The sequence below is a fragment of the Semicossyphus pulcher genome, unplaced genomic scaffold (assembly GCF_022749685.1).
Source record: "Semicossyphus pulcher isolate SPU_LCO1_2020_fin unplaced genomic scaffold, fSemPul1.0.p SCAF_14, whole genome shotgun sequence".
Lineage (NCBI taxonomy): Eukaryota > Metazoa > Chordata > Actinopteri > Labriformes > Labridae > Semicossyphus > Semicossyphus pulcher.
In genome coordinates this window covers 6,987,042-7,010,197 of record NW_027211648.1, presented here as the reverse complement: position 1 = coordinate 7,010,197, position 23,156 = coordinate 6,987,042, and the positions used below count along the sequence as shown (strand labels likewise).

General features: G+C 42.3%; 1 protein-coding gene across 4 annotated transcripts in view; it reads left to right on the top strand.

The window, feature by feature from the left end:
* Window positions 1-23,156, top strand: part of ppp2r5eb (protein phosphatase 2, regulatory subunit B', epsilon isoform b) — a 54,898-nt gene that overhangs the window by 11,025 nt on the left and 20,717 nt on the right. The window contains exon 1 of one of the 4 annotated variants that reach the window (XM_069661264.1): window positions 10,220-10,328. The exons of the other annotated variants lie outside the window; for them this stretch is intronic. The gene's annotated coding sequence lies outside the window, so the exon portion shown is untranslated. Of the gene's footprint in view, window positions 1-10,219; window positions 10,329-23,156 lie in introns of those variants that run through there. 4 annotated transcript variants of the gene reach the window in all.

Genomic DNA, 23,156 nt, shown 5'->3' with positions numbered 1-23,156 from the left:
GATCGAAGATTATATCAAAGAAAAGCAGACAGCCATACTGTTGGATGACTTGTTTGCTCCAGCAGGTCATAAGCAAGCTGAGTAGTGGAATGTAAATTATGGATGGCAGACAGAAGAGAGCTCAATGTACAATCACAAGTGTCATGTATGTGAGACAAGTCTATACATAGAGCAACTTTTTAGCAGTCAACAGAGGTGAGTTCTATCCTTGGACAACCCCAAAAGAGATCCGGTCCCAAAATGTTTATTATTTAACCTCATGGAATGACAGAAAAATTACATCTTTAAGGCTTTGGTGGTCGAGGGATTGACCGATGCGGGCCATGTGCTTGTGTCATCCCCAGTTTAAGTATTACCGTAAAATCTGGAATATAAGTCGCATAAGACGCAGTCTGTTTTTGGAGGGAAAAAGGTTTTCTATAGCTATTTATTACCAAAAACCTTCATACAAGTTATTTTGACACTATTTCATTTTATTTTCATTTAAAACACATTCAAAACACACAAATTACAGCCTACCGTCTGTTGTCGCCATGTCGAGTTTGCGATCCTGCTAGCTGCCGGTGCTGTAGCTAGCGGTAGCTGGCAGCCCACGGTAACGTTGATTGTTGTGAGGGTGACGGCTGCAGTTGCGATCATGACGGTGCATGTCCGTGACGAAGCGTTAGCAACAATCAAGCTTCAAACAGGGAGGAAAACACAATAATGTAAATAGGAGATGTTTGACCCGGAAACAGTTTAATGCTGAGGTGTGACGTCACCACTTGGCAACCGGATAGCGCCATAGTCTGGGTAAAATACTGTAACGCAATAACATACCCCTCTCTACATTTGTACTGGTCGCACTGGTATACAGGACACAGCCCACTTTGGAAAAATGGAAAAAAAGTATTAAAAGTGCGTCTTTTACACCGAATTTTACAGTCCTTTTGTTGCATGTCCAATATAAGTTTTTGTGCATTTACACACACATGACCCTGATATTCACCTTGAACACTTATATTTTGACTCTAATATAAAGTTCTGTAGGTTTAAACTACCTTTTCTTCACATACATGGACCCACCAGGAGCTTGAAGTGCATTTATGCCTTCAAGTGTCTTGATTCTTTGTTTCACCTTAACCCCAGCTCGTCTCTGGCATGTAAACCATGCAGCGAGCGTGCGTCTGTCTCCCGAGCTCTCCCTCTATCCAAAGTTGCCTTCGTGAAAGTTCAACACACAAAATGATTGTGAAACTGGTGCAGTGTTGACAGCCGAGCTGCTTGACTGGAGACTGTTTATTTTCCAGCCTTGTTTGTTCCAGAGTCTAGCTCTGTTTGACTGCCGCTGTTGTTTTTTATTCCTGTTTCGCTGTCTGTGTGTGTGTGTGTGTGTGTGTGCGTCAGCTACGTGCTTAGGCAGGTAGCTCATCCTGATGATGACACAGAGCAGGTCAGTGCTGCTGTCTGACTGTGTCACTATGAAAAGATGTCTCACCTGAATCTTAAATCTCCCTTTCAATGTAAGCAAAAAGTAATCCCAAAATATTCTCTTCTGTCATGTTAATTCTCGTGACCGCTCGAATTCATCTGAACACGTACCTTGATTTTCAGACACATTTTACTATCGCGATGCTTTATTTTTAGTGACATGATTTATCTCCTCCACATGTTAGTAAAGAATGTTAAACTTTATATCATTTGGCAAAGCAGCATGACGGTGAAGGCGATGTGTGGTATGCTATGTATGTTTGGGCGTAGTTACACACCATGCAACGTTTCTCTTTTGTAAATACAGCGTTGGCGTGGTTCGACGCTGACAGCAGGAATGCTGCCACACAGAAACCAGACAGATACACCACCTGTCAGTGTTTGAAGGAGAAACCACTTCCTGGTTGCTCTTTAGGCTGAGGCCCCGCCCTGGTATCTTATTCAGGGATGGGTGGGGCCTACATTCAAACATCCTCACATTAAAATGTGTGTGTGTGTGCATTTGTGTGTAAGCCTGTGTTCTTGATCCACTTACATTTGTTGTCCTTATGTAAACATCTCCATGCCGCTAGCACACAGCAGCACACCTGACCCGCACCCTCACAGACTTACCGGTGATCCCATTAGCTGCAGACACCATCAGTCAAAGTACACGCTGTTTGATGAAGAGCCAAACAACAACAGAAGTGCTTAGATAGTTTCAAGAAAAGCAGAACTAAGGTTCCCTAGAGAGCAAAATGTCTCATTTCCCTTTTTCAGGACTTTCACTTAGACGACTCGAAGACTTCTCAATGCTTTGTCTCAAGAAGTTAAAGCCATAATACTTTTTTTTTTTTTACATAATTAAGACTATCTGGTTATGCTCTGAATTATTCCCCTTGTTTGTTTCACCAAGTACAAAGCAAATACCTTCTTTTAATCTCTGAATCATTTTGACTGTCTGACTTTCAAAGTGTCATTTTTTAGCCAGAGGTGCACATTAGGGGAGTCGCTTTTTATTTGATGTTCAGGCTCATGTTCAAATTTTTAACTAAAGTAAATATTCCATCTGTGATGATGTGTCTAGATTTTATTTTGTCAGTGTTTCAGCAAAACAGGCAATGTTTTGAACCACAGCAGGGGACTCATAAAGGGCTACGTTCACACTGCAAGCCTCCGATTTATTGCTCCGATTTTTTTGTCTTTTGTTGTTCACATTTTTAAAATGTGGCCGATATCAGATCGCAGTGTGAACTGGTCCTGATCTGACCCGCATGCGCAAAAGAGCGATAACAAAGACTACACACAGCACGCTGTCATACGTAAACAAACACAGGTGCCATGGAGGCCAGCGAATTCAACAGCAGATGATAACGAAGATGAGGAGCAATGGCTGCTATTTCAGTACAGAGGTGTGTGTGGACGTGGAGTCGGAGCCAAGAATGGTGGGATCGTGACGTGAGGTCTAACGCGCCACTGACTAACTCCACCGCAGCCGTCTTCCATGTCTTATATTTACAGTTTGACACCCGCCAGCGCAGAATTGTGAACAATGTTGTCGTCTAAGTCGCATGAATCCGATATGAAAGTTCAGACTCAGGTCGCATTGCAAAAAAAAATCAGGCCTGTATCTGATTTAGGACCACATATTAAAGTGGCCCAAATCAGATATCATGAAAAAACAGACCTGAGTCACCTGAGCAAAAAGGATTTAGGCCACATATTCCTGCAGTCTAAACACAGCCACACACGCTCACCCTGATCTATCGTTGCAGTGTTGCCTTCTTATTATGTTGTTATTCTACACACTGATATTAAGATCATCCTAAATGTAGTAGAGATGAAATAAAGCAGTAGTATTTGTAGGTTACAGGTTATTTGTGTGGTTGTACAACAAATTTCCAGTGTACGACTGCCATATGTGTACAGCGACAGCCAGAATGTACTTTCACTTCTTGTTCTAGCTTATTTTAGTTCCCTCGTACTGTATTTATGTGTGTCAGCGACTGAGCCGGCACACGGTCTGCCTTTTTTCTCTCAGCACCCCCCTCTTGCTTCAGTTTCACACGTTCTCTTCATATTCACACGGCTCCACACATTTCTCACCTCCTCAGTACAATCGCAGTCTGCTGCTCCACTGGAAGCGCTGCTGTCACCCCGGCACAGTCGCTTCAGGAAGCGCCTCACTTACAACAGAGTGGAGCTGTCCTGAATTAGAAACGTAGTCGGACATGTCACGTGATGACGGATTTCATTGTGAGGTGTGATTCCCCGTGTGCTGCGTCTGGGCTGAGTGTACAGTATGAAGCTAAACACAGCGCTGATAATCAAGTCTTTAATTCAGTGATGTGCAGTTCTGTTCCAGGCTGGTGCCGACGCTTAAGCATGGACAGGTAGCGTGTTGCTTTTACAAACATGAATTTAAACAATATGTTCTGGTCAGATTAACTCGCATGATCTTGGTTAGCTGAGAGTTAGTTCGGTTGAGTTTACAGTCTGGCTCACTTCCTTACTTACCTGTGGAACATAAGGCTGCACCTATCTGGTCCTATCGTGTGCAGCATGTTTTGCCTCCCCCCAAATCGCAGATCTCCACCAGGTAGCTTTTGGCCTCCCTTGTTTCCTCTTTTCTCGGTGGAGTCTATCTCAAGGCAACTTTAGGAATGCGGTCCTGGTCCGTTGTGAGGGCACGCCCGAGCCATCAGAGGCGTTCATTTCCAGCACCACGCTGCGACCATTTGTGTTTTTGTACGGGTCCTTTTCTTGCCGAAAGATGCGACATATCTTTCTGAGACATCTGTTTCATGTCACTCCCGACCACTCGGCTCACAGACTAACTAGATTGCAGGATCACTATTTCTGTTTGATAACACTTCAACACTGCGCACACCTTAAGGTAAGAGATGCTAAAATATACTTAGCATTGATGGATCATGTAATGTTCCATAGATCTCTGAACTCTTGCGGAACTTGTATTGCTACTTCCAACCAATTTGTCCTCCTCTAACACTGTGAAGAAAACGTCCACGTAAGAGGCATGCTGTAACAGTAACTTCTACTACCCTCCTAACAACAAATTGATAGGACAGTGGGGAGGAAAGAGGGGAGATGACGTGCACCAAAGGGCTGAGGTTGGAGTTGAACTGGCAGCTTCCAACTGAGCTACACGAGTTTCAAATAATTTGGTTGCACCATTTCTTCTGAAGTCTTTTTCAGCACTGCACTGTATAAAAAATAGAAGTTACTATATAGGTGTAGGAGAGAATAAAAGATGTATATGGTGCATCAGTAGTTGAAGAAGCTGTCTTCTGTTCATAACTGAGCACCGAGCAGCTTCAGCATAGCGAGGGATGAAAGTGTGTAGAGGGAAACAAATGCTCACAAAAGTCAAAAAGAATTGCTTATTTTCTGCTGTAGACCAGATGTAGGCAGCACCACAGTGAGAGCTGCTGTACAAAGGCGGTGTCTTGTTCTTTCTGTAGGCACATCCACTCTGAAGATGCTTTTGTTTCCCTTTGTTCGTCCTGACCTGCTAAAATGTAAAAGCACACCCTCTTGTTTGTGAGGAAGCAGCAGCAGCGTCTCATTTATTTCAGATCAGGAAACCTTCTGTTTGGTCACGAGACGGCTCACTCCAACCTCTGCGCCTCCCTCCTCTTCCTCATACGTCTGCGTAAAAACCGAGTGGAAGAACAGGGATTAAGTTCGCCCTCTTCACTCGTGTGTGATGAAGTTTAAGCCACAGATAAACAGAAGACTCTCTGTGACGGAGGCCAAAAAAACCCCGTGTCAAACCACCCAGCAGTAAAATTAAATTTGGTAAAGGAAGTCAACCATTGTGACCCGACAGAGCAAACCCCATACGGCCATGACACACGGTCTTCAGGCGCCTTTTGTCGTCTCCTTTCCTTATAGCCTCCTTTACCTCTAATCTGTGAGCGTTATATAACTGCCAGGGAGATGTGCGTTGGGCAGAGCTGTATTTTATTAACTGGCTGGCGGTCTCTGAGGCCGCCCCAAGGCTCAACCCATTTGGGAGTGTTTTACACCAGTGTTCAGAGAAAGAGGTCAGGGATATATATAATTCTGTTTTTTAGGATTTCAGTGTTTCCAAGATTGTGCTGTATTTTTATTTATCATTTCAGATTAAATATTCTTCGTTTTTATTTTACTTAAATTCCCTCTGGATACATCTCCCACTCCTTTGAAGTTACTGCATGACTTTTAAAGATTTCTGAGACAGACAGGACACCTTAGAAACCACAACTTCCTCTCTTGTTTTCTTGCTTTCCAGTCATTTTTCGATACCTGTAAAGGATGTCATAATTTGGCACTGTGGGTGTGATTCATTCTTTCTATATTTAGGCCACAAACCCACTCTCCTGCTTGTCCTTCATTTAACCTTTTCTTGTTGGATGCATATTTTCATACGTCTCTATTTGAGGGGGCTGCTTTGCTGTGTTCCTCTCCATTTCCATAATCTCTCTGCGTTTACCTCCCGCCTTGAGGTACACATGTACACAGCAGCTGAGGTAGGCGTATGTATCCGAGCAGCTGTGCTCAGCGCTGTCGATTTGGCAAGCTGTGAAAGCACATCATGAAGACGCAGAATTCACATCTTCCACTTCCTACTCCTTCCCCTTCGGATTAATCACAGTCACAGGTCAGACTTTTTACAGAAATATTACCAAGAGGGTCTCGGTACGGCACGGTGGATAACATTAATCCCATCCTTGGCAGTGCAGCTCATTCCTAGACGTTTAGAGGAAGGCGATGAGGGCGCAGTTTCCTCAAGGGGATCCCTGGGCAACCGGATGACGCATGCAGTAGGAATTTTTTACAATAGAGCCAGTCAATTTCTCCTCATAGCCACAGCCACGCCCCTGGTTTACCAGACAGGGACTTACCTCTGTGATTTCTTTACTAATGATTTACAAGGTCAAGAAAGAAAGCCCCCAGACAAGACAGGAAAATCCAGACTGTAGCTGCTCACTGACTTGAGGCAAATTTTGGGACCCTGACACTGCAGAACAGATCAGATTAAATTTCAAGGCCTTTCTACATGCTGCCGGTCAGCTCTTTAAAGGAGTGTAGTGTGAAAGTTTATCGGGAAAAAGTGAACCTGCAGTGAAGTCGATAAAAGAGACTCGTGTCTAACACACAAGCTGATCTGTCGTGTTGTCTCTGAACTTAAAAAACCTCTTCGTTACATCCAACTACTGTATAATTAAATAGAAAAACCCACAAAGTCTGGCAGGAGTGTTTTGTTGTCAGAAGCCTTTTTCAACTTTGTTGTCCCAGAGGGGAAATTTGTTCTGCAGCCAGGTCAAACCATAAAACAATTAGCAAACACAGGCACATAGACTCAGGTACAAAACACATTAAATCACTTGAATAAGAGAATACATCAAGTGACAACAGGCCAAACTAAACCAAAACTAAAAACTATAAATAGTGCACAGGAAAATGCTTAATCTACCGGATCATAATGAGTATTTCCTGGGGATTTTATGTTATTATTTTGTAATACTCGCAGTTGTTATCTTTGAGCTTGATCCCATGTGAATCTGCCATGTCTGTAATTTTAGTTTATAAGAAATTAAGTAAAAAAAACAATCAAAATTGCCAAAAATATTCACATTATTTCTAAGGTTTTTTTTTTTTTTTTTCTACGTGCCTTTCCTTCCTGCCTCTTTCCCAGTTCTGGAGTTTGGCTGAAAGCAGTTTTGACAGCATTCTGGATGCAGATTCAGGAGGCTCATCTTGCCTCACAGCATGGAGACAGATTTGCAGGAAGAAGCTCAAAAGCATCACAAGAGATGAATCTCAGAAATGATAAGATGGATGTTACGCAGGATAGAATGTTCTTTCAAAATCTGAGTGAATACAAACATGGGGTTGATTTCTTAATCACATGAAGCACCGGGTAATACAAGTCGCATACAAATAGGATTTTACTGGCATTACAATAAATGTAAAGTACTTGATCTTGATTGGCCGAAACATGGTAGCTGAGAAAACAGCAGATAAACAAGCATTGTTGCACCCGTCCTCAGGAACTACTGGCAAACGGCCCTTTTTACCCAGCAAAGGCTCAGGTTCTACTACACAGATCCCAAGTGGGCCTGAATACAACTTTGTGAGTGTAAAAAAACAAACAAAGACACCCTGCCAGGGTCCCCTGAATCGATAAAGGTTCAATAAAAAGCCAAGAAAATGTCAAATGTAATGGGAAATTGGAAGCATTACCTGCCCTGGCTGTTGGCTTTATGATTTGTCGTGCTGCTTTTACTCCAGCAGGTGTAAAAGTTTCTCTAAAGCCACAAAGATTCATAAGACGAGGGCAGGAAATATTGCCAGCAAGCTCCCTGGTTCGCCCCGTGTTGGCATAGCAACAAAAACACTTTACATGTCTGAATCCACTCTCCATGTACCACGGTACGAAAACAATTCTGCGGTGAAATTGTGAATATACAGTAGAATTACATAATCTCATTTACATGCATGTTGCTACATAGTTTGAGCTTCATTTAGCGTTTCCAGGGAGATGTTCGCTTACGGGGATAGAACAAAAGAGTGCAAACAGAAGAGAGAGAGAGAGAGAGAGGTGAGGAGGCTGGCGGGAAACCTGGAGGAAGGATTAGGAGTGCTTTAATGTTCTGTGGCAGAGGAAGGACAGAGGGAGGAAGAGGAGGGGAAGAAGATAGTTCCTGTCAGGCAAAGGCTAAACAGAAACAAACCCGACTCCTTCTTTGTTTGGGAATCTGTCCATCCCATCCTCATTCAATCCCATTTCGTCTCTCTTCACATGCAAATTGGCAGCATTGAAACGTTTCAGATTCAGGTCAAGAGGACATTATAAGACGCGAAAAAGAGTTGCAAAGTAACCTATGAACTTGTTGGAATCAGTCCTTGAGGTGCCTGTAAAACTTACGAGAAAGTATCAAACCTGCAAAGTATTTTTAGTCTTTCACACATATTGTTGTGACAAAGTACGACCATATCACTCTTACCTAATTAAATAAACAGTGCTGATATTTCAAGAACAATGGTCATGATAGAAACATAAAAGCAAGTCACACTAGCTCCATAATTTCACTAAGGCGATGATTACCCGGGTCTGAATGTTGATTGCAGCCTTTCCCACTTAGCCTAAAAGACGGCTGTTAGCGGGTGTTAGCAGGTTTTTTGACTAGTGGAAAAGCAGCTTTATTTATTTTTTATAACAGGAGGAGCTAAAAGACTTCCACCTGCTCTGTTGTCATTTAGTTAATGAAGAGTAAATGACTTAGGGCGCTAGTTTAGCTCAGCGGTTAAAATCGGCTACAGTCCTCAATGTGGCGGCCCAGGTTCAACTCCCACCCTCGGCCCTTTGCCACGTTTCATCCCCACTCTGTCTTCCGCGATTTCCGCCACTATCCAATGTCCCCTCTCTAAAATAAAAGGCATAAAAAGCTCAAAAAATATATTTATAAAAAGAGTATATGAGTTAAAGCCACTGTGGTAGGACACAACTAACTAATTGCAACTGAACTGTATCCATTGTAACATTTTATAAATTAAAACCGACATGATCAAACCCCCAGCCTGCTGACATCACCAATATTTGTCAGCCTGAAGTAAACATACGGCAGATTAGCTTGCTAGCTAGCAACGCTAGCACTGTCCCTTGAGAGGCTCCACCTCCTAAACTGTGTTTTGGCCTCATGTGCATGACAGGAAATCACAGCTAGTCAGAAGAACAAAACAAAATCTTTATTATGGTTAAAGGACAAAACTCAGAACTTTGAACAGAAATGCAGCACATTTCGGCCTCTGTTCCACCATCTTGTCGGTAGATTTTTCCAATTTATAAGTGGTAAAAATCGATGAAAGTGCAACAGTACCGCTTTTAATAATGAATAGTACCAGTATTAAGAATTTATAAGCATGCATGAAGCTAAAAGGAAGAACGAGCAGCCTTCTGTTTACCTTTCCCCAGACAAAGGAGATAAATACATTTAAGCAGGAAGTATAATCCAAATACTCTTCACAGAGGAATTAGGGCAATTAGCTTGAGCCAACGTTTTTACACTTGCCTCTGCCTGTTATATCTTCCTTTCACACTGAAAGTACCAGGCTGAATCTGTAGTCCACCAATGTCCGTGTGAGGAGAGCACAAAGATTTGTAAGTAAAATCAGGTTTCCCGTCCTCCTCCTGCTCCTGCGAGTTGACTGTTTTCCTCCTCCCAGCTCTCCTGGAGGTGTTCTCCTCTCCTTCCACGCTGACGTTAGCTGCTCTGACGTCTCACAATCGACCCCCTCCCTGTCGCGGATGCTGTGGCAGAAATGGGAAAAACATGAAAAACACAGCCGGTGTGAGCACATATCTGATTTCAGCAGCGGCCGGGGCTATTGTGGGCCGAATCCCCCAGTGGCTGAACGTGTTGTCGGCATTTTCTTCCTGAATTAGGTTCCCCTCACGTCTCATGCTCATGTCCACCTCGCGTAGGAGGACTGATGTGTCTCTGACCTCTCTGATCAGCATGCTTTCAAAAAAAGAGAGGAGCAGAAAATAGACAGACTGAGACGTACAATGCTGCACAGCCCGCCCCTGTCTATCTCAGCGGCTTCCTCTGGTCTCTGTTCGGCCAATGAAGCCCACCGACACGTTGCCTCGTCTTCCCTCCCCTCCACGTCCTCCCTTCAGGAGAAACCTGATCCACGCGGTGTCTCTTTACATTTTTCCAGCCCCACTCGCTACAAACAAGCCACAAGAGGAGCGTGGGTCAGCTAAACTCCTGTTGTCCACATGTTAGGCTCAAATCAGCTCACACCGCAACGTTCATGACTGTCGTTTTCTACCTTTGGTGCCCAACAGGGAGAGGAGACCTGATTAAGTGAGTGACAGTATTCATGAATGTGTGCGTGCGTGTGTGTGTGTGTGGGGAGGGGGTGCTCCCCTGCTAGCACAGAAGCATTGAGTGTTTAAAGTTAGCCTCTGCTGTCAAGGGCTGTCGGCTGCTACCAGCCAGCCTGGTGTGTGTGTGTGTGTGTGTGTGTGTGTGTGAGGCTGATGGAAAGGTGGACTTAAAATGGAATGGGATTGGTAACAGAAGACGAGTGTTTTTACTGGCCGAGAGGAGAATGGAAAGTTCACTGGTTGAATGAGTACATTTTATTTTTAAGATTCCATGTGGCAGAATGCACTCGTTTGTGTTCAAGCAAGTGTTGACGTTCTTCAAGAGTGGATTCAGGCCTGCTATTAATTGGATCCAGTTCCAAAGAAGAACCAGAGATTCAGGAGGAAATGTAACATTTGATTCCACTTTGAGATACTTGGAAGTGAAGTTTGGGCCCGCTGAGCTTCCATTTACTTTGCTGTGAAGCATGCACCAACACACGATTATAGAAACATTTTTTTCATAATCTATTGTTAGTGTTTTTGTTTTATTGTTTGGTCTTCAGGTGTCTTGTTTTTATAAACCAACAGTCTCCAACAGGAAGAAATTTAATGTGCAATGATTTATAACAGAGGTTGGAACCGGACAGTCTTTGCCTTATCATTGACTGAAAAAAAACTGTATCGTCAGAGTTATTGCAGATTTAAATATCTGACATTGAAAGTGCTAATCTCGAAGATCACAGTTTCGTAATTGCGGGAGCACACTTCCCAGATATCTCTTTTCCTGGCTGACGGTCGCTTTCCTTTTCAGACAGTTTGCTTCACCTGAACGTCGAGTTTGTTCGAAGTTGTATCTGTAGTCATCCATCTTTCCTTTGTTTGTTCAGCCGTAGTAGATTACTGTTTACTCGCAACACCTGTAGAGACGGGAAAAGCAGCCGCTTAGCTCCGCCTACCCTCTCTGGCAGACCAACCACTGCTGGCTGATGGAAAACGCGTCACTAACTGGGCGCTGCTTGAGATTTTTTCTGTGAAAGTCGCCACAGACAGCCAGTCTGTAATACTGCAAATGCAAAGGCTTTCATCAGTGGGCCATAGGCTCAATCACCATTGTGTTACCTCATTCAGCGATAGATAGAGACTTAACAGACATTTATTTACATGATCTTTGAGATTACATCTTTAACTAATCATTGACTAAGTAAATATTTTGGCTTCATTTATTACTCAAATTATTTACTGAATCAAGAATCATCAGGAACCCGGATTGAAAGATTAAAAACAAACCCAAACTTAAAACAGTACCCCTTTCGATGAAACCATTTTTTTCTAATCAAAAGCAGTCATAAGAACATTGCCCCAATGACCCGTCTGATATTGTCAGAAACTGATCAAAGAATAAGTCGAAAGAGTTCAAATCTAGCCATCAACTTTGGTTCTTTTTGATACTTGGTATCGTGGGCACGTTTAAGTCTGAACCATTGTAGGTATTCAGCTTTGTTACTCAGTCCTAATCCCCCAAATCTAAACAAAACCGGCCCTAATCCAGGCCATGTCAGTGGAGATTAACATGTACTGATGGAGACACATCTTCTGACACCACACAAACGAACACACATTATCAGAGCGTCGTTCTGCTCTTGTGTTCGTTACAAGCTGCAGGAGGAGGTGGTGAGAGAGCCGAGGTGAAGGACAGGTACCTCCTGTGCTGTGTTGTGTTCAGTCTGATTCAGAGGTGCTCATATCTGCTGGAATTCCTGCTATGTGGATCCTGCGAGCGACGCGGCCCTCTCACCTGGACTCGTGAACGCTGCCTTTGTGTGAACCGTCCCGGATGATCTTCCCTGCTGCGGCCTCAGAGAGCAGCTCTTACTTTGAGCCGATGCTCTCAAAACAAGAGTCTTACTCAAGGAAACGTTTGACGGGACATATCAGCTGTCCGGGGTTCAAACCTTTGACCTGTCAGTAATGTGAGGGTCTGTCCAGGCTCTGCCAAAACACACTACCCTGCATAATTAAATAAGCTTGCTGTATCAGAACATATGGAACATTAAGTTAATATAAAAATGTTTTCTTATCCTGTTCTGTGTTGCAAACTTAACTTTATATCTCACAGCAGGACAAAACATATCAAGACCTTAAAGATGTTTGTCCTTCCCTGTTTGATAATGTCAACGTCACTGCCAAAAAGGTTCTGTTAGTTTAATTATTCTTTATTTAAGATATATGGATAAGATGTATATAAATCTACAAGTTTCAGTAAATCCAATGTGAAGATTTGCAGGTCCTCTTTTGCCATTTTAACTGCATCTCTTTGGGTTATTTGAACAGAATAAGTTATTGGAAGATGTCCTTAATTTCGTCTGTTAATCTGCCATTCATTTTTCATATTAATCTGCTAATTGTTCGGTCTATAAAAATCCTGTCACAACTCTTCTACAACCCAAGATAACATCTTCAGTTTGATTGTTTTGTCTGAAAAAAATCTAAAACCACAAGATTTTTCATTCACCATCGAAGCCAAAAAGCCGGAAACCGTTCACATTTGACAATCTGCCTGCATATATGTAATCCAAGTTCAAGCATATTACCTGTCAGTCAGCTGATTAATCAAATATTCCTTTAAACTCTTTATAAGAGTAACCTTATTGTGTTCAGGGCTGTGACAGTAACCGCATGACCGCAATACCGCAGTTGGCGTCGCTGGCGGGGTGGATCCAGCGATCGCCATCACTGCTTTTATTATTCTAGATTAGTAGCCCATATATATTAATTATTTATCTGGTTTTCTGTGCCATGAAGCACCGTTTACTTTCTATTTCACTGAAACCTCACACGTCACATTTACTGGTTGCTATGGCTGCACAGAGAAAGGAAAAAAAAACCTGAACGCTGTCAGGTGTCAAGCTAGCAGAACATAAAGCAGGAGAAGCAGCAGCGAGACGCTTCTCCGATGATCCCGAGAGAGTGAGATGAGAAGTAAAGCTGAACCTATGTCCGGAAAAGACGGTAAAAAGGCCGGTATGCTTATCGGCGGGAGGAAGAAGGTAAACGATCAGCACTGAGACGAGCACGCGAGCGTTTCTCAAGCGACATTTTTACGGTGTACTACATGCAGCAGCAGCAGCAGCAGCGGTTTACCACCGAGCTGCAAGGGGGCGTTCATGTTTCACCACAGTTAGAAAAATTCACTACAGCCACAGCTAATTCATAACTCTTGCCACATTGTACCGCCTCTGCTTGGCACTCAACACTTGATTCATAGTAAACCGGTGATTAGCATTATAAGGCATTTAATCGTCCCCTTAAAGTACTAAGTTCACAGTTTAGTGTTAATGTAGTGTAAAATAAACTGACAGTACATTATTCTGTTATGAGACAGGAGGATAATTAGAAGCAATTTAAAATGATGCGTCTTCTTCTTAAGGCGTTTATCATCCAACACAACAACAGCATCAGCATCAGCTCAGGTCATGTAAGACCTGGAAGGTTTACTCGCTCAGCTGTACTGGAAATGCAACCTTTAGCTCTGATGATTGTTAATATCAGACTCCAGCAAGAAAAAGGGCGAGCACTGATTCATGGAAGAGAAGTACAGGAGGCTGCTGTGAGGTTTGAGTTTCTGACGGTGTTTATTAAGGTGTTGTTTGGTGAAGGGTTACAGGCCGTTGTAAAACTCAAGTCCAGGTGCCCATTTAAACTTTGTCACATGTTTTTCTGGCTGTAATCATTCCTCTTTTTCATCCTGCCCATTAAGAGATTCCTTTTAAATATGCTTTATTAACTTCACAGAAACTTTTGAATGCATTTTTGCACAAGAGGACTAGATTTTGTCGGCCGTCACTCACATTGAAAGCACTTTAGGAGGGGATCTCTTAATGGAGGAATTATTTCAGCAGAGAAAATAAAAGCAGAAGCCTCACTTTATTGTTTTATGGCTCTGTTTTTTCATTGCAAACTACCCTACCAGACATGTCATGCCGTTTTAACACCGACATCTTTGTTGTACTCCTGCACGTTAAAGAGCACGTGATGAAGCCGGTCGTGCTCCCTGGACTGTTTGCTTTCATTAAGAGCTTGCAGTAGTCGTATTGTTTGTCTAAGTGAGATACAATTCAGACACTTAGTACCTGTGACACGTTGTTACCTAAACGCTTGAGTGAAAGTGGCTCAGGCCTGCGTCGCTCTGCCATCTGCCATGTTGTTGGCTCCAGTAGCAGGGAGCAAAGTTTACCCAGGACGACTGTTAATGATTGACAGCAGCCTGGCGCCTCGCGGGGACGCTTATATGAGACCTGAGAACATGGCGATAGGGGCACTGGTAGTTTGTATCTGGGTCATGAATGTATATTTAAATGTTGTTCTTCCATTACACAAACCCTGCCCTCTTACCTGTACTTACAGCTACCTATAGCGCTCCCCCCTGTGAATACAGGGCCTTAATTATCCGAGGCATAATAAGCGTGTGCGGCTGCTGGTGTTGTTACAAGAACAGGTCTTGCAGTGTTTACGCAATACCAGAATTTGACTATGATACAGTAACAACTGTGGTATCTGAAGTCCGAATCTCTGCTGTACAGTTCAAACATGATAACAACATTGAACTGTTTGACCTCACACACATGGACACAATGTTTTTAGACGCTTCATGTAGCTCCTTTTAGGCTCTGAAACGTCACTAAAAAGAGATGCTAAAGCACATCATTCATGGCCAACAATCTTGATTATCAGTTAACTCATTATATAACTTTTTTAAAGAAGTAATAAAACACATTTCCTCTTACGTATGAGAAGTTGAAAGGAAAACAACACCACCCTGTTGCTCAGTTTGATGCACGGAGGGATTTTGCAGCTAAAGCCTGACTTAATCTTGTCTGACCAGGTGGTGGCTAATGTTGTGCTTCTGTTAGACTTCAGTATTTATTAGCATTTCCCGCCAACCCATAATCTTTGCGAGCTCAATGAAATCAAAGATAAATCTAATTTTGAGAAATTTATCAAGCAAAAATGTCACACTAAAATATTTGCTCCTTTTCTCTGTTTTATGTCACTGTTTTCACTGGATTTTGAAGTAATTTGAAGATGCAGCTTGTGCTTTCACGCTTTTTTCCCCTGCTATTTCATGTCATTTTATAGATACAGTTATAAGTTGTCAGTAGGGATGCACGATATTATCGGCACGTTATCGATATCGGCCGATATTGGCTTAAAAATGAACTATCGGATATCGGCCAACACGCCGATATCCGCCGATATAATTAACCGATAAAATAATGGGCTGCTGCATACTTGATTAAATGCCCGACTTTGGCGCAATGTCCCCGGCGCGAAGAAGACCTGCGCGGCGCAGCGTGATGACGTCACGTATGTCTACCTGCAGCATGAGAGAGTTAGAAGCCAAAATGTCCGTGGTGTGGAAGTGTTTCAAAGTGTCCGAAATAGATAGCAAAACTGCTATTTGCAATGACTGCTCAGCTTCGGTGATGCGAGGAGGAGCCAAGGAAAAGTCTTTCAACACTACAAACTTGATGAATCATCTCAAGACCCGTCACCCCGACCGTTGTAACAAATGTGTTAAGAGTATCACCATTATACTGTACGCTAATTCCAATACAGAAGAGAGTTGATGATCTCTGCAATTAGGTGTGCGGGAAAAAAATATCTGTATCTGTAATCGGCTAAATGAGTTGTAAAATATCGGCATATTGGATATCGGCAAAAAATCCAATATCGTGCATCCCTAGTTTTCAGGAAAACATTTGTCAGTAAAATCTGCAAGAAAAAAATCAAAATATTTGGCAAATCTTAAAAGCCAAAGAGGTCTGAATTTAACTTCTTTCACCATGTTTGGTGCACTGTGATCCAGTTCAGCGTGTGTTTAACTGTTTGACTCTGTTACCATGCTTACAGCTGTTACGCTCTGACTGCTGTGGTCCACTTTCCCCTCTAACCTCATTTATCTGTTCCAGTCTGAGTCCTTAAAATGTCCTCATAATGGAACTACGGCTTGGTGGAGGAACCACTCATTTTTTTTAAGTCATTTTAGCTTTGAGATTTGGCCTCCTGCTTGTCATCCTGTTACAGTGGAGTGATACCAAGAAGAAGACAATCCACAATCAAATTCCTTCCACATCTATAATGCGTTTAATGTTTGTTCAAGCTTTGATTTTATGAGAAAATGGGATGAAAATTGAAGACAAGAGGCTTGAAAAGTCCAGATGTCAGACTTTTTAATATACACAATTACAGCTTGATAGTTGAACAGACAGCGAAAGGCCCAACAGGGAGACCAGGAGCTGTCTTAAGGGTTTGGTTGACAATTAATTTGATAAAAAACCTGTGGTATTTATCACAAGAAGCAGTGAGGCTATACCTTCACACTTGCAGCAAATTGACCTCTGTATTGTGCTCAGTCTGTGGCTTTGGTCACCGCCTACTTAACAGCAACATCCGTGTGTGTACATGTGAACACAGTGTCGTGGTTGCCGAGCAGTTGGTCGTGCACAGATTCACATGGACAGCTGATGAAATGTTGCTGGGTCACGTCTGTCCTCCTGTTTTGTGTTTTTTTTTTTTTTTTGAAGAGCGAACAGAACAGATGTTATGACAGTCAGTGTTTATCGTCTCCGCTCACTGTAATCCTTTATGTAATGTTAACCCCAATGGCTTATGGGGCCTTGTAGCGGCAGCGGTGACTGCCGGGAAACGGTTCGCTTCGACAGGAAGCATGACACACGGTTTCTGTTTTGGTGGAGGCTTTTTTATGTATGTATGCAGATGACTTTTTTTGGTGGCTGATTTTTGTCGCTACAGATGCGATGCTTATGTAATTCTGCAGTGCACTGACATTCAGCATTCCTTTTTTGAATCCCTCATTAACTGACTCTTCAAATTCTGTTCTTCTAGTGCGCTGTATTTTTGGGAGTTAATAATATTTTAGTCTCCCTGAAAACATTGAGCCAGTTGATCATATTAACTTAAGTTGAGGTTTGATAGCATTTAATATAATATTATGAAAGCCTTAAACCTCTTATGCAATATAATAACGACAAAACAATCATCTAATCTCTTTAAAGATTCAGCTGGGATCATTTATTAGTATTTGCTGTTGTCTCCTGTACAGTCAGCGGCCTGCAGAAAACATCTTCGCTTTAAGTTTGTCCTTTTTAGGAAACTGCATTTATGTTAATGAGCTCCTCCAGATATCAATCAATCCATCAATTTTGTATAGCGCCAAATCATAACCAAATTTATCTCAGGACACTAAAAAAAGCAGGTCTAGTTAGTACTCTTTTATTGATATTGTTTAGAGAAACCAAATGTGCATCCCACAGTGGCAGAAAAACTTTTAACAGGCAGACACCTCGAGCAGAACCAGGCCCATAGTGAACAGCAATCTGCCTCGACTGGATGGGCCGCAAAGTGGGACAGTGGGAGATGCAGGATAGAGACAAACAAACAACAACAACAGATATAAACTGCAGCTCAGACGTTGAAAAAAGTCGCTAAAAACCTGCTCAGGCATATATTGAGTTTTATCAGATGCTATGCTAAGTAAATCCGGATATTTTGTCAACAAGAAAAGGAATTAAAATCTGATAGAACTTGAAGTTCCCTTGACGTGGCAAGCAGAAGGCTTTTTGATTCTGCTTCAGCGGGACTTTATGCGGATATTGAATCAGCTCTCATTAGAATTAAATGTGAACGTGACGTTGACAACCCAATAACTGCTAGCAAGCTCTTAGGTGCTGCATGCCTGGGGGAGGGACATGCATTTCAAGTAAGGTTTTCATTGGATAAAAAATGTGTATTAACTAGTAGTAGTAGAAGTAGTAACTAATAAAACATTTTTGTCATGTCAGAGAGAGGAACAAGACAGGAGACAATCTGCGCACATATAAAACTATAACGTTTTAAACTGTTAGCTTGTGCTGTTGTGGAAAAGAGAGCTACATGCAGCTACTTATAGACAAGTTGTATGTTCACATACCTGTTGAGAGCATCATGGAAAGAATATGTGATGTAGTTTCAGAGTGAATCACTCTTTAAAGCTTAATTAATTCCACCCATTAAGAAGAATGCCATTAGAGCTGAGTAATTCACAAAACTTTTCCTGAACTATTAATGAGGCGTTCTTAATCACTGACTTAAAATGTAAGACGTTTATTGTTCTGTGCGGCTGAAGCAGGGCGCGGCTGAGAAGCAGCACCTTTCTCTGGGTAAATAAGGTTAATTAGAAGCCACCAGCAGCGAGGAGAGCAAAGGTCACACCCACAGCGCTTTGACATTCCTCCATCAATACCTTTGCATGTCTCCCTGATTGTTCTCCTAATCTCCAGTGCACCTTGACCTCGAATGTTTATACCTTTTTATGATGGAGGAGAACCCTGTGAGTGTGTGTACATACATAATATGTTCACAGGCAGCACATATCATCCTACAAACTGACCTTCAGGCAGAGGGGTCCAGTCACCTGCTGGGTCCATCTGTTGGAGCGGCTCACTCTCTCTCCTGCCGTAACTCAAGCCCGCTCGCCCCGGTCACACATACCCTCTGCATTTAGAGACAAGGGGCTTTCCCCCTCTTTACCCTGAGTGTGTGAGTGTGTGTGGACCGTTCTTAAAGAGTGCGTCGACTGGTCACCTTACACCTTCCTAGACTTGTGTTTCCATTAAAATCTCTCCCGAGCCGTGTGTACGACAGTGTAGCCTAAAAATAGTGACGCGCAGCAGTGGAGTATTTTCCATTAATAAACAAGAAAGATGCTTTTTAAAGCTGCTGACTGTAGTGCCAATGATAATCTGAAATTCACCAGCCTAATAAGAGTTCTTGTTTTAAATATGAGGGGAACCATTACCTGAAATGCTTCAGACTAAAACAATTCTGCTCCGTCAAAGATACTTTTTTAACCCTGTAGATCTCTAAACACTTGTATTGTAGCACTGTACATGCTTACTAGGGGTGGAACAAAATATCGATACGGCAATATATTGTCTTTCTGACTTGACCAATACAGTTATCGATAGGCTGGCGCCAAATATTTTAAATTACAAATATATGCCGCTGATTGACTCACCACGTCACTACATCATGACTCCTCATGGTGGCGCTTGTGACATGAGTGAGGGTAACGTGAACGTAAATGAATTGGCAGAACAAGAAGTTAATCAGACATTGTGATGTTTCACTATATGATTGTTTTGCAATATATCAATTATCGCCCAATCACTATACGATACAATACGTGATACGTGGCCCGTGATAACGATAATATCACGATACAGCGATTCTGCTATAATATCATGATATATCACGATGTCTGATTAACTGACGAATAAAACACCCCTAAAAAGGTGAAGTGCAGAATTAATGTCAGTTTCACAGTTTTGACACGAATTGAGATAAACAATAATGCAGTGACTGGGGCGGGGCTATATATCGTTAAAACAAGAGGAAAATGTCATCTCTATCGTGATGTAAAAATAGCCATAAAGCAGTTCAGCCGCTGGTTTTGTGACCTCATTTTGACGATGCTTTACGTTCTAATCGCTGCGATCTAGTCCAGAAAAGGACTCAGGCTCAGCCCAAGCGAAAACGGAAACTCAGTACTTTTTATTTGTCAGATATTTAATTTACACAGCATTACCCAAAAATAGGCCAGTCGGGAAAACGATACATTGGGATATCAATATTTTGTCCCACCCCTTATCGTGATATTATCGCATCGCATCGGGAGTTACCCTGTGATTCCCACCCCTAATGCTTTACATTTTTTCTTTAAATGGGACACACTCCCAATTTCAGATGATATTTAGCTCTTGCTCCAATATTGTTAGAATGTTTATTGAATATCAGTAGGGGAAAATGTCAAATTGATGTTATAAAACTGTAAAAATCTAAATTTCAGTTTTTCTACTCAAACCTTTCCCGGGCCAATCTTCTGCCCCATTCTGTGTCGTTATATTCTGCAAATTGAGACTGAGGCACCAACATTCACACTCCCATAAATGACTGTTTTTTGTTTTTACTTGTTGAACTCCTCAGATCTCTTGTATTCAAAAGTGAATGCCTATCATTTTATAAAATTGGAATATGTTCCGTGTTTGATTTTGCAGGACACTGTGGCTTTTTATGCCTTTTATTGAGAGAGGACAGTGGGTAGTGTCGGAAACGGGGGGACAGAGTGGGGATGACACACGGCAAAGGGCAGAGGGTGGGAGTCCAACCAGGGGCTGTCGCATCGAGGACTGTAGCCTCTGTTTATGGGACACGCAATTTAACTGCTGAGTTAAACCAGCGCCCCCTGTCTGTGAGATTTTGTAATCTCTTGACTCAGGTGCTGCCATTTAGTAAGCTGCAAGATGATCAGTATTTGTAGATTTGTCTTGAATCATTATCCTTGCAGCAGTTAGAGTAAAGAGGTTGCTTCAGCTGTAGGATCCATGTTGTTTTAGAAGAAGTTGCAAGGCCTTACTATGCATCTATCCTAACTATCCTTATAGCATCAACATGGGGAGCCACTGAGTAAACCCACAGGCCATTAAATAGCTGCACTGTAGCAGCCTTTGACTTGTCTAAAAGTATTCTGACAGAGGTTATCACCCTAAAGTTCAGATCTCTGAAGCAGAACTCTTGGCTTACTGATGTTTCTTTAACCTCTAAGTCATTACAATTTTGTCCCTGTGTGGAACATAAACCGACCGCTGTGAGTCTTTTATTTTGAAAAGCATATTTTGTAAGTTATTTTCCGCCTCGCAGCAGCGTATTTGTGCAGCTTTGGAGCAGCTCTTCACTTTTGATTACTGCTCTTCGCTGTGGACAGACCATGTGAGCTCCTCGTAGTCTTTGAACTCTGCCAAGTCATGTTTGGCCACTAAATCAATCAGAGGCTGATGTAATCTGGAAGACACTGCATTTAAAGATCTGTTAAGCATATTAACCAGCTTTAATAAAACTGATTTCAGAATGAATTCATACAAATGCAAGCTGCTAGATCCTGACCCTGTGTTTGATAGGTTGATGCTGTTATGTAATTAGCCTAACTTACAGGAGTTCCTGTGGTGAGCCATCCGACTGCTCTCTCCCGTTCGTGCTGTGAGTCGTTAAGCTTTTTTCCACCATTAATTAAGCAGCAGCGACTTCTCTCTTCCTCTGCCAAGGGAGCCCAGATGAGAGTCTCTTCCAAAGCTGAGAAACAGAACAGAACATGCAGGCGGGCAGGAAGGAGAAAACCAGGGTGAGGCTGAAGCCAGAGCAAAGCATCAGTGTTTCCAGAGGCCAGGGCTGCACTCATAAAGTATCTCAGAATAGGCATGATGATATGAAACCAGTGTGCTTCCTTAGAAAGAGTGATGCGTTTATGGTTCTGTGACCTGGCGTCAACTTTGATTTGCACTCTTTTCCAACTACAAGACACTACAAGATCTGCACTTTGAGGTTTTACATAGAAATACGTAGCAATAATATTGTAGCCATCATAGACAAGTGGGCCCCATCCCTGATGACTTCCTGGTCCAAATTACTTTGATACCAGGAAAGTTTTTATTACACAAAGCTGGGAGAGATTGTTATTTAGACTTATAGAATAAGTAGTAACTGACACATGGTTATGGTAGATCTGCCATCGTCTGATGATGATGGAGACAATGTTCAACATGCCGGGTATGTAGCCAGCGATCCCTTTCCGCATGCTGCATTGTTTAAAGAAAAATAAACCGTTTTTTCTTTTTTGAGTGACTTTAATTAACGGGTCTGAAGTTTGCCGAAATTTCAACATCATGATGCAGATTTGTAAAAAGTCAAAATGAAGCTTTGTCAGGTCTGTCCTCAAGAGGAGAAGAAAACTACTTTTAAAATGCTCGTTTGTTGAATGGATGTCAGATCGGTCATTTTGGATGCATTCGGGAAATCTGAACACTGATTGGCTTTCCTGACACGGCGATTTTTAGATCTAGAACGGATTGTTAGCTGAGCTTGCTGCAGGTATCTGTTTACAGAGATTAACATGAAGGTAAATCGTTGTGAGATGACTCTGATGGGAGCTGGGATGTCATTTCATTACAGTGCATTACATTCCGCCTGCTGTTACTCTCCACACAGACTGTTTTTCCTGCATACGCCGCAGCCTGCTGATACGTGGTCAATATCACTCTGACTACAAGCGTAGTACAAACGGAAACCAGAACACTTACCATCCTACAGACTCTACATTTCTATGTAGAATCTGTAAATAGAGATTATGGTAGATGTAACTTGGAGGAGTTAACACACTCCAATAGTTTTTTTGTGGCCATTTTTGCTCTGATTGATGGATTGTTTCTCTGAGTTTTAAAATATCTTCTCAGGAGCACAAAATAATAACCTTTCTAACTTGCAGGGCTAGTTCTTCCCGTGCGGGAGGCAAGCTGATGTCACAACAACTGTAGTTCCTTGAATGGCCACTTGTGGTTGATTCCAAAAGTGAGTCAATCTCCATAGAGCCCCATATTAAAATGCCGGACTTTACAGCATCATGTTTACAACCTGGTACAAAAACCTTTATGGTCTCTATAGCTAATTTTTCTATTCATGACAATTGTACAGTGTTGAATTTTTATATATAACACATTTGTTGTTGCATGCATAATTAGGGGAGGGGCTACTTTGAGTGATAGGTAGATGCTGCTAGCTGCCTGCTAGGTCTAACATCAACTAGTTTGCAAGTAAGTGTATCTGTGCTTGTAAGCGTCAGTGTTCCTCATACATTGATTTATTTGTGGCGAGCTGTGAATGGGAGTCAGGATTAATGTACAGCTACATCATCAACCCTTCCTGTCCAGCTGAC